Source organism: Chinchilla lanigera, unplaced genomic scaffold (genome assembly GCF_000276665.1).
Source record: "Chinchilla lanigera isolate Chin_1 unplaced genomic scaffold, ChiLan1.0 scaffold00017, whole genome shotgun sequence".
Lineage (NCBI taxonomy): Eukaryota > Metazoa > Chordata > Mammalia > Rodentia > Chinchillidae > Chinchilla > Chinchilla lanigera.
In genome coordinates this window covers 11,283,599-11,293,541 of record NW_004955418.1, presented here as the reverse complement: position 1 = coordinate 11,293,541, position 9,943 = coordinate 11,283,599, and the positions used below count along the sequence as shown (strand labels likewise).

At 38.3% G+C, this 9,943-nt stretch overlaps 1 long non-coding RNA gene across 3 annotated transcripts; it reads left to right on the top strand.

Annotated features, from left to right (window-relative positions):
• Positions 1-318: 318 nt before the first annotated feature.
• Positions 319-5,351, top strand: LOC106148245. 3 transcript variants are annotated; one of them, XR_001233517.1, is made up of 4 exons: positions 319-405; positions 903-1,413; positions 3,004-3,144; positions 5,134-5,351. It is a non-coding gene; the product is annotated as an uncharacterized LOC106148245 (long non-coding RNA). The 3 variants fall into 3 exon arrangements; XR_001233518.1 differs by lacking the exon at positions 3,004-3,144; XR_001233516.1 differs by having other exon boundaries at positions 3,004-5,351.
• The last annotated feature ends 4,592 nt before the right edge of the window (positions 5,352-9,943 follow it).

Here is a 9,943-nt window from a genome sequence, read left to right as displayed (position 1 = left end):
TAGTCATGTTGAAATACTAGTGGTTTCCACTGGGCTTTGCTGAATATCCCAGCATGCATTGCCAGAGGGTACGTAGAGTTCTCAGCCCTTGCTTACCCACATATACCTGAGAGATATGACCCGCCCTTATCAGGAACTGTGACTCACTTTGCCAGTGGTTTTCGAAGGGAATGAGAAAGTGAACAGTTGAAAAGTACCAGAGTGTTCACAAATTCCTGTGTTTGACAAAGGTGAAGAGCTGTTCTGCACTCTTCATCTGTCTTGGGATCACTGACTTGCTGCGTAGGATTGAACCGAGTAGAGGAAGCGAGTGTCCACATGTGCCCTGTGTAAAGAAGAAAACAATCAAGGAACTGGCTGTGAGCTTTCAGCATAAATTGGTCAGCTTCCCCTTTTTCACTGCAGGTAACACATGTCTTCTATCTATGAAGAACAAGTTTTTATGTCTCCTGATATTAAGGGTTGCTTTGTTGTTGTTGTTCCAGTGTGTTCATAGGTTTTTCTGAGAGAAATACAATTTCAGATTTTAGATTTGGGGATTTTTATCCACTTCTAGGAGAACTCCTACAGAATAGCTAGAGAAGCACCAGGTTCTTAGTTACTGAATCTCTAGAGTCGATCGGAGAATGAGAATTACTAAGATAGAAAGGGCAAGTTCTATCTTAATGGAAATCGGGGTAAGCATTACAGACAAAAGATTGAAAAAAGAACACAAGAAGGACAAGAGCACTCCTAAGTTACTGCATTAGATTAGTAAATGTGGACCTCTTCCTTGAGTTGTAGAAACAAAAGAAAGGGAAAGGAAAGAAATAAGTGAATAAAAAATTTCCCATTAAAGAAGTTGGTTAGTAAGAGTACCAAGGGGATAAACCCTGCCCCTTTCCACCTTCTGTCTTCCACAGGTGGAGTTATAGAGAGTCTTGACCATTTCATTCTTACATCATCCGTCTGCAATTCCCTTTATCTACACAAGGACAGCCAATCAGCAGTTCAGCAGCTGACACGGGGCAGCCCATGCACCGAACACCGCTGCCTGCCGGGATCACATCTCTGCAACACGTGCCTCCGCCTCCGGCAGAGACTAACAGTTCTGTGGACTGTCTTTGCTTCCCACGCCCCTTTTCTGCCTTCGTGATTTTGCTTTTGCTATTCTGTTCTCCACCTCCCTTGGTCCAGCTGGATCTAAATATTATCAAGTGTATGTATCATCTCACCCAGCAAGCAACTCCTTTCTCTGGGTTGCTCTAAGGCCTCCTCCCCCGTATTCCCCCAGCCCCCAGATTCATGTGTGATACACTCTTTACCACGTTTATGTTCAAATTACTCATTCGTGTGCATTTGTTTCATGCTCCAGACCTTCAGCTCTCCTAGGCTAATGAGCAGACTATCGCGCCTGGGACATAACTGCCTTCAGTGAGTAGTGTTTTTGTTTGTTCACTAAAACGAAAAGCAAGCATTAAAGGAAAAATTCTGATTGTTTTAATATTGAGGGAAAACTTGTGCATAAGATAATGTTAAACATATTCATGTGATTCCGTGAACTTTTAGGTATCACAAGAACACAAAGTCAAATATTCTCAAGGCTGACATTCCTCTAACTTTACTCCCAATACCCATGTTTGTCATCATAAGCAGGGAGATAATCTAGACCAGGGATCAAGAGCAGCCTGAGGGGACAGCTTCCGGATGTCACCAGCTGCGAGCTCAGCAGCCTGGAATGAGCGACTGAGCACTTTTGCCTCCATTCTTTATCTGTAAAATGGGGAAATAATGGAGTTACTGTGCAGCTGGAGTAAGATAACACATGTAAAATACCTAGAAAAGCTTATCACTGTCACTAATGCCGCCTTTATTCCCCCTTTATCACACTGTTTTCTGCTTGTCTTATTTCCATCCATCGTAGCAACTAGTTATTCACGCAGCATAAATTACTACTAATGTTCAATCCTGGTAATGGAAGTCTCGTTAGAGGCCATTTTATAGAGGACGGCATTGAAATTCAGAGCAATTAAATATCTTACCACAGTGACACCACTAGTAGATGAAGAAGCCAGGAAACAAAGCCAAAGCTGGCCAGTTCCAAGTCCAGTACTTTTCACAATGCCCAGCTGCTTCCTCAGCTCCCTCAAAAAAATAGAAGTGTACAGGTGTCACAAATTCCAGAGTCCCTCAGCATATGGCTATATGATTTCAACCAATCTAGAAAACTGATCTCACTCCCAGAAGCTTCGAAGTCCTTAAAGGGGTAATGACATACTTTGGTTCCACAATCTGAAATGAAAAAGGTCTAATTATTCCTGAGAATGAAAACACTAAAGTTCACAATGAAGTTATAATGATAAACTTCAAGTCCTTTCTTCAGAGCAATCTAAGTAGAAAGCAGCAGAGGAGGGAGGTATACAGAGTGACCCTACAGCTGAAGACTCAAAAGTAAAAGATGTTTTTAAATACCAAATGTTTTTTTTTTCTTCTGATAATTGGCTCAAATCTGTGAAAAGTTTGACAGAAGTATGCGCAACTGCACGCACATCCGTTCACAAGTCATGAAGACCAAATCTAAATTTTAGCCCAAGGGGTCGCTGAGTCAGAACCAAATCTCTCACAGCAGATAGCAGTGTGGGGAAAAGAAGGATTAAAATATGGAAACTTATTCGTGTTACTGGATAGCTCATGGTTTTATTACCATGGTTACAGACTCTTTTCTCCTAATACACACATGACCCACAGGTTTAGAACTAATGACCTGAAACAAATCAGATGCACCTCCCATAACACTTAATGCTTATTTCATTATGCTCCAAAGTGCAGGATAAAATTCGCTTTAAACAAGGCGTACTTGACCATGTGTAACATCCGGATGAGTCGAAAGAGAAGCAGTATAGCACTGAACTCTGGGGGTTGTATGACGATTGTTTGTCTTGAAAAGCCCCACGGTTTTCCCTGTTAAGTAACGGAGTGCATTTCCTCTCATGGTGATTCTCTCCCCTTTCTGTCCTACCTCAGTCCACAACTCAGTCTGTACCTGCTCCACGCGTGCTGCCACCTACAGGCCCAGGAAATGTACTCGTTTGTGTTTGACTGCTATGAATTCTAAGGAAGACCTCCATCCTCCATTCATCCAGCCATTTCATTGGATAAGCTGAGGTTAGATACCACTCAGAGTTAAGGGTAACTACTACGTGGTCTTCCTTAGGATCATCAAAGCTGATAGAGTAGAGCTTCTTGCCATTTAAAAGTCAGGTTATGGTACTTGCCTAGTGAACACCAGTGAGGATAATAGCAAAACCCCAATTTCAAATATAAAATATTACTTTTCATACAGCTTTGATACCTGCCCTTAACTTACCCACCCAAAGCTGTGATAGGCTATCTAACCAGGGCAACCACAGGCAGAATGTCAAGGAAAAGAATGTTGACCGTGCAGTGCTTGTGATTTCACCACAATTTTGTAATCTTGAGATTATAATAGAGTTGCTCCGTTTTTATTAATCATTTGCAACTTTGCTCTGAGTGCAAAGACAGATGGCAGGGATGCCAGAAACAATGCAGTCGCTTAGTGAGTGAAGTGGCTTAAAAGCACGTGCTAGAATTTTGCATTTTGCTTGTGAAGAACGTATAGATGAAGCACGTACAATGTCACAAAAATAATGCCCCCAATTTAAAAAAAAATCACAGTTCAAGAAGCTAAAGCAGCTTGTCAGTGAAAGAAGTATCAAGCAGATGTTTGCCTTATTTTGAGATATATTTAGACTTCTGAAGGAAAACCACACAGAGCATTTTTATTATGCACCTGTCATGGTCAACATCTGGCACCAACTCTCACCAATCCATCAATCTCATAATGTGGTGTCTTCCAGCTCACAGTGAAGTGTAAATAAATGCATAGTGAGGAGCATTGCTTTTTTTCCTTTTGTTTATGGCATGAAGGAAGCAGCACACACTCACACATGCACAACAGAAAGGGTACGTCTTTGCCATTTGTGAATGACACGGCAACAGTAGCTTCTAAAGAAGAAACACGAATGTAATTAGAGGCACTATGATGAGAAAATCTTGATTACTTTTAAAGGGAAATGAGTTGTCTAGGATCTGCCAATCTTCCTGTCACTCATTAGTTCAAGGGTGTCTTTCAGCTACTGGATACACAGATTTGGGGTGAATGGCTACCAAGAAAAAATATGTACAATCTTTGCTCTCATTTAAGGTAGTGCATGCATTGCACTCAAGGAACTGTTATCAAAGTCTGTAAATGAGAGGAGAAGACCTATTGATAATCTTATTTATGAGATATTCATTTTATGTAAACTAGGAGAAAGGGGCTGGAGATTTAGCTCAGCGGCACAGTGCCTGCCTGGCAAGCGCAAGGTCGGGAGTTCAATTCCTGGTACTGGAGAGAAACCAAAAAAAATTTAAAACTTAAACTGGGAAAAATATTTTCAGGCCCCAACACAGGAAATAAGGGAAAACTTTTGAGCAGTTATTCTGTGGACAGGGAGAGAGAGAGAGAGAGATCAAATTCCACTACAAATAGCAGTTACTGTCCAAGTTATTTTGAGAAACTGGATAAGTAGGACGTTGACCAATGGTCAAAAGTTTCCTTTAGAAGAGAAAAAACATATATTGTCATCACATTTATAATACTGGATTTCTGCTGCAGCAGATTTTAAATGCCACTTTTTTTTGATTATCTAAAAGTTTAAGTTTTTCAAGTAAGTAAGAAGACAGGGCTTGCTTTAATCAGCTATGTTTCTATTTTGGGGAACTTGCTTGCAACACACACACAATTTCTAAACAGAAGTTCAGGGCATATATTAGAACTCAGTTTCAAGTGAGGAGGCTCAGGTTTAAACTACCATAAACAGCAACACAGATGTCACTGATCTATAACAAGGGACAAGAGTGACTGGAACCAGGATCTTGTACACTAGTGGGACTCTTACTCTTCTGTCTCTTTATTCTCTGTTAGTTATTGCATAATTTCTCCAAAGGCAAATATGTATTCACATGCTGTCGTATTGACGGCTAGCTCTAAGTTCAGGTATCTCAAATTCACTGTCAAAAAGAAAAAAACGTCTTTTCTTCCACTCTTGATTCTCTCTTCCCCAACCTTACCCTGAAACCTCTCCCAAATAGACAACTCGGGTATTCATCTCTGATTTATCAAAGGAAGGAAGGCAAGAAGAAAGCATTATCAGGAAGAAAGGAAGTTCAAGTCCAGACCAAGTGGTGATGCCTGGCGTAGAACCAAGAGGTGTGGAAGTCAGAGAAATTATTCAAAGATCTATATCTGTTTTCATGAGAAGCCACTTTGAAGATATCAATATGTAATACAACCACCATTGTTAATTCCCTACCACTTTGTTTGTAACTCTGTATTGTCTGTATTGTGCTTGTGATATGTTGTAAAATGTTGTATGTCTGTTAATGTTTCCCTCCTTTTATCTTTAAAATAAAAAAAAAAAGAAATTATTCAAAGAGAGGGAGGGTTGGCTCACGAAGGAAAAGGGTCCTGAGCAGACAGGATAATAAATGCCTCACTTGTAGTTTAGATGCCTTAAAATGTTTTGTGTGGTTTCTAACTGTTTTTACCAGAGCTTTACATTTTCTGTGCACTGTATAACTTTATTGTCATTAACAAAGATGTATATATATATATATATATAAACAGCTGTTTTAGTACAGATTATTTGAGATTGGAAGCAGTGAAAACTTATCAGGGATTGTTTGATTCTTCTTTGTATTTTAAAATATCTTGTTTATTCTAATCTCAGTAACAGTGTTTATATACATTACAGAACCTTAGCTGTTGTGGTGGTAATAGTGTAATCACTAAAAAATATGTGCTGATAATGCAAGTAATTAAAAATAACACATCAGAGATTTGGGCCATTTCTAGCCCAACTTATTTCCTTGAACATGTACAGTGAACATAGATAAGAAAATGTGCTTCTAATAAATTTAGACAGACTGCTTCTTATAATGCCACTTCCCTTCATATTGTTATAATCAAAATGTCTTGCTTAAACTGTGTTCTCTACCATGATTTAGAGGGAAAAGCCTACTTGTAGATAATTTCAGCTTCTTAAATGCCAATTTCCATTCAAGTTCAAATTGGAATTGGATCAAATGAGTGAAAATCAGTTCCATTATTTTCCTTTTGGCAATGTCGTGCAATCTCATGTTTTTTAATACCTTGAGCTATTAATTCTGTGTTTTCTTCACTTTTATTCCAAGTGGACTCATGCATAATATCTACTTTCTCAAATCTGCTATTTTTAATTTCTTAAGGTTCAGATGAGATTCCTAATTTTAAACCTCATAGCATAAAAACCCAGACAGGGATCAGACAGTTAATATAATGAAGATTGATTGGTTGGTTCAACAGTAAGAAGAGCAAGCCAGATAAGGAATTTATAGTTTTGCCAAGCAGCTATAAAAAAAAATCACACTACCTGGTAGGTGGAATTCAATGCATGAATTTCAAAAGACTTAAGAAGAGTGATGTAATAAACTCACAAGCAGGGTGTCAGCATCTGTTAAAATGTACTACAATGTGCTCTGTTTGGGCCCAACAATATATAATGTGACCTGCTAGGGAGATCAACTACAAACAATGATTTGAAACCAACTATGTTTTGAGTAGGAATTATAGGACATTGCACATAACTACAGAATCCCTAAGTCTTGGAATTTACTATGAGTAAAATGAGAAGCCATTGCATATTTTTAAAGGACCACCCTTTCTGCTAGGTTGAGAGTAGACCATAGTAGATTGGGTGTAAAAACAGACAGTGGATGATAGCACAGATGACAGAAGAGTGTAACTAAGTCTGGAAGGCCCCATCCTAGCACATAGCACTATTAATCCTCTTGGTTGAAGATAGTTTTGTTGAGTCCCTAGGATAAGAATGCTGGGATAAACCTAATGGGTTTGTTCCACACCCAAGAGATTATCACTTACTTTCTATAGCAATGGGATGCCTTATAGGAGTAGAAACCATATACCTGAACTCAAGAAACTTGGTTAGGGAGATAAAACATGCATTTAAGTGAAAGATAATTAAGTCTTGAAGATTATGATCTGGCAATACCACAGTCCTGTGGAGTTATTCTCCTCTGGGAGTTAGGGGAATGAAGGAAAGAAGCATTGTGGCAAGACACTGCCAGGTGAGCTGCTTGAAAGCCATATTCCATTTCTCTTCTTTGTTCTGAAGATCCTAATAAGTCACCCAGGGGAGGGAGTTCAGTTGGAAACCTGAAAAGCCCTCTTGGGGGATTCTAATATTAACCTTCGGATTGAGAGCCACACACTATAGTATCAGCATATTAAGTTTCAGTGTATTCTTTTGAGACATATGCTCCTTATTTTTGGATCTAAAAATCAGCACATAGTTAACACCACACTGTGAGACACTAAATACAGGAGAACTGGGAGGGCAATACACAAAGAAAGTAAGTTGAGTTTTCAATGTATAAAAAAAGTATGAGATATATAATATAAGGTACTGTGTCTCAATTCATCCTCCATCCCACACACCAAATGTGTAGTAAAAAAATGATATCCAATCAAACAGTGTGGCGAAGCAGAGTCCAACTGGAGGTATTTAGGATTAATACTACTTCCCAAAGTGCTTGCAAGAGTGAATTCTCATTCTTCTGCCTCTCTGCCATGTAACAAAACAGAATTTGTCTCTCTTGACCTTCCTCCTTCCACCCTGAGAGTGTAGCCCACACCAGATGCCAACACCTAAATCTTGGACTCCCCACCCCACAGAACTGTGAGAAAGACATTTCTGTTCTTCATAAATTACCCAACCCATGGTACTCTGTTGTAGCAGCACAAACTGGATCAAGAAAATAGATCTGGATAGACAGTGATATAAATATAAAAGTCTACTCTGAATGCTACCAGATACTACAAACAAGAGGCTTAAATAATAGGTGTTTGTTTTCTCTCAGCTTTGGAGACTAAAGTCTAAGATCAAGGTGCTATCTGAGCTGAGTTCTGGTGAGGGCTCTCTTGCTGACTTGCAGATGGCTGCCTTCATGCATTGTCTTCACACAGCCTCTTCTTTGTGCATGTATAGAGAAAAGAGGACTCTAGTATCTTTCTGATTTCTTATAAAAACCCCAGTCTTATCTGATTAGGGTGCCACCTTTATGTCTTTATTGAACTTTAATTACCTGTTTAAAGGCCCTATCACCAGATATTGGGAGGTTAAGTCTTCAATATAAGAATTGGGGCAGACACACTTCACTCCATAGCAATGTAAGTACATCTATATATCCACCTAAATAGATGTATGCTACAGATAACCCAGTATGTATAAGAGTGTTTCAAATCATTAGGCACAAGCTAATTGTTATACCTCTTCTGAGAGGCAACAGTCCTGTCACTCTTGACAAGCAATTGATGTCTTTTGACTGCATTTAATTAACACAGACCCAAAAGAAATAAATCTTTTTCTCTGTGTTTCTCCAAGAGCTAATTTTGGGAAAAGAGCTATGACTCCGGAAGGCTGCCAAGTTATATATAGCCTGGGTGTGTGCCTCATGAGGGAGATTTGGGCACAGTCCTCTTCTGTCTCAGAGCCCTTACCAGTTCTGGAGAAGTGTGTGATACCTAATAAATCCACCACTTGTAATTATTGGTAAAAGTAAATGTGTCTCTCCTTACCTTTCTCTAGCACAGATGATAATTTCAGTGATTTCTCATCTATTCACCAAACTCTGCCTGATTACTGTGCTGGATGCTTACACAGTTCATTACCTTTTTCCAGATTTGGGTATCAGCTTCCAAATTAATTAGCTTACACTTTACTGGAATGAACTGAACTTTCCGTCTTTAAACTCTTACTTTAAATTGATGCAAGCCCTCTTGCATTATACATGCTATGCTTCCTCCTTCTCACCGAAATGGATTCTCCTCAGCTTACAAAGAGGAAGAATTGCAGTGCCTCTGTTACTCTTCCGTCTTGCAGATAATGATGATTCTAAAATGTGCTCTTAGATTTAAAGAATTTTGAAATTGGAGGGTACATTAATTTTCAGGTTAATACTCTTTATTTTACAGTTGACAAAACCGTGGTTGGTAAAGATTTCATGATCTGTTACAAATTACCCCAGTTAATTAATGTCAGAGTGAACCTGGAATTTGAGTAACTTAATTTCAAGTCAAAACAATATCATACATTGAAATGTTTTAAGAGACAATTATTCATGTCCTGCATTAGAGTTCTAAGGCTTATTTTCCATTCCCATTAATAGATTAATGCTAAGAAATATTACATCCCTTTTCCCATTTCTTTTGTTTGCAAAATGAGAGATGTTGTCTCCTAAAGCACTTAATATATATATATATATATATATATATATATATATATATAAAACCAATATATATATTGGTATATATATATATTATATATATATATTTATAATATTATATATATATAAAACCAATGTGGGTTAGTGACAGTCACAAAGGGTATTTTGTGATTTTTTATACATCTCTCTGGAGCAGATTCAATTAGCACAGACTTTGCATTAGATAATTTTAATAGAATGTACCATCAAACATAGAGATCAACCAGGCAAACAGTAATGTAGGACCTATACAGAGGTGATATCCTGACCAAAAAGGTAATTTGCTAGTAGATGTTTGTAGATATTGAAGTTTCACTGAATTTTCTCAAATTTTTCCATCTGATCACTGTAATGAGCAATGTAAAAATAATGATGATGATGAGGGAGATGAAAACAGCTATTGCTAGCATGATACAGCTCAGCCAGCACTATTTCAAGCATGGTACTTTAACCTGACTCTCAGGAAAACCGTATGATACCACTACCATCGTTTGATAGAGGGGGAGTATAATTAAATAAGATCAAAGAAAATGAGAAGGGCTAAGAGGAAGAGCCTGGAAGAGTAAGTTTTATATATATA